Genomic DNA, 2,736 nt, shown 5'->3' on the forward strand with positions numbered 1-2,736 from the left:
GTGTGTGTGTGTGTGTGTGTGTGTGTGTGTGTGTGTGTGTGTGTGTGAGAGAGAGAGAGAGAGAGAGAGAGAGAGAGAGAGAGAGAGAGAGACAAAGAGACAGAAAAATAGATAGAGAGAGAGAGATACAGAGATACAGAGAGAGAGGGAGTTGATTATACAATCTTGTTGCACTGTCAGAATACAGTTGTGGATGGAAATACACATGATCTATTTTAGTTTTTGGAAACGTGTTTAAAGTATGCACACCATTTGGATGGAAACTTAACCACAGTGAAGTGACGAGGGTTACGGACGATGCCTGTTGGTGCGTGTGTGTGTGTGTGTGCTTGCGTGTGTTCTCACCTGCTCCTTTGGGCCAGTGTATGTGCTCAGAGTGTGAGTGTGTGTGTGTGGACACCAGGAGGGCATGAGGAGCAGCAGAGAGGTGCAGGAGGAGTAGACGTCTCTCTGTGTGAGAGAGGAGCGCTTCCTCACACCCAGATGCTCACATGGGATCAGCTATCTACACACTAACACAATACACACACTATTTAGATTACAAAAATACTAGTTCTCACCGTGGGGTCAGGGGACAACCAGGGGTCCAAATGTTGACCTGTTCTGGTCATGTTTAATGTGCTCTACTATGAATATGATTTGAGTTGAGTTGAGTTACCGGTCTGTAACTCTGAATGGAACAAAACGGACTGATACTGATGTTCAGATCACTTACACATGATCATAACTATGACAAAAGGACGTAGACATTGTTGTTTTTATTGCCTTCTGTGGTCGACAGGAAACATTGAGAAAAACAAAAGCACAAATATAGATACAAAACAAACAATAATGCAAAAACAGACAGAAAAAAAACTATCACAACAATTAGATAAATAAAATTACCAACACAAAACAATGGTCTCAAACATAAAAGCAATATAGACACATACATAAATATAAGACCAGAGTAAGTAAGACCAAAAACTAAATTAATTTAACATGTATATCCCATCATAAAGAATGTAAAAATATAAATATAACATACCACGCCATACTCATCATGAGCTCAACTAAACAGAGGAACACATACTAACAGGCTCTGTGTGCATAACTGCAGCCCTGATTTCCAGACGGGGTTTCCTGTTCCTGTTGATTGGCTTGTAGGCAGATTTGAACCGTAAACACATATGATGACACCTTCAGGAAACCGGGAACTGATCAGTCAGCCGTGTTGTCACATCACAGGTTTTACAGGTGTAAATCAGTGGGTGAAATATGTTTTTGTGCTAGCTCCATCATTTTGTAGTTTTCAGAAAGGAAAAGAAAAAAAAGGGGTGGTTGACTGAAAGGAGGACATGGAGAAAATAAAACAGCAAAGACTACAGTTCTGCACAGAACCGATAAATGTGTTCCAGTCATACTATTTGTAAGCAAGATGCCATTTCACATTCTTTTTTAAAGGTGTTTCGTTGCTTGTCGGGCTGATCTCTTTTGACATGGGTTCCCAGATTGCTGTCGGGCAGAAACCCTTGTATCTCCATATTTAAACATTTTTCGTAAATTAATGCCATACTGTTCTACTACAGTGTCATACAAAAGTAGTAAAAAATAGCCAAACGCAATGTAAGGATAAGGATAATTCCTTTAACAGGTCCGTTCATGAAAGTCCTTGCGGTCTTGTTTCTAATGAGGGCCTGTGAGCAATTAGGGGTTAAGAGTCTTGCTCAGGGACAAATTTCATTTCATCGACACATTTGCTGGCCTGGCCTGGAATCGTACCTGGGGCAACCAGGGCCTCTGGCTCCCTAGGCGGGCTCACTAAACACTCAGCTATGGCCGCATGTAGTTCAGCTGTTTTGGTTATTATTGTAAATAATAAATAAAGTGAAAGTGTTTTTTTATAAATATTGAACAAATGAAAAGTATTAACAAGAGCTTGTGCTTAAATAACTACATTGGATCCATTTCATGGAAAGTAGCGTTTTTTGGACATACAAGGTTTCCACCCAACAGCTACAGTTTACTTCCCATGTGGATCATTTGGATAGGCAGTCATATTGTCCTGTAAATGACTACGGGACGGGATGGTATAGTGGTCACCAGCACAAGACCAACACCGTCGCTCGCTGCACTGGCATCCTTTGGATCAGGAAATGTTGTACTGTTGTTCATGATCAAAACATGTAAAAATCCCTGAGTTACACCAACATTTTTCTCGTGAAGTAGTTTTGTAATTATTATTGCCAATGATTATAAAGACTGCTTTGTCCGTTTAGTGACGAGGCACCACTGCCTGCCTTGCGTTGCCAACACAAACCCAACAGTTACATTACAAATGACGTCTGATCGGCTGATGATGCAAACAATATTGACAAAATGACAGAAAAAGGTTGAGCCACAGCAATCTGAGAGAAAGACAATAGAGAGAAAGAGGGCAGAAGAAAGTAGAGTCCATGTACAACTGGTACTCACGTTCCATGCTACTGTTTCACCGCTGTACGCAGAAATGTCACTGCACATGATATTATTAAATATTAGGGCTCCTAGGGGGTCCTCAGAGTAACTACAGGGGGGCCGCCAAATTATTGTGTGATGGGGACTTTTTTTTACACTAACCACTTGAACCTTATCATCCCTATTCTTACATTAGCCGAAAATAGCAGATCTACAAGCTCACAACGCCTCGCACTGCGAGGCGTTGTGAGCTTGTAGATCTGCTATTTTCGGCAAATAGCTCTTGGTGTACAGCGGAAA

The sequence above is a fragment of the Gymnoscopelus braueri genome (assembly GCF_963280865.1).
Source record: "Gymnoscopelus braueri genome assembly, chromosome: 15".
Classification (NCBI taxonomy): domain Eukaryota; kingdom Metazoa; phylum Chordata; class Actinopteri; order Myctophiformes; family Myctophidae; genus Gymnoscopelus; species Gymnoscopelus braueri.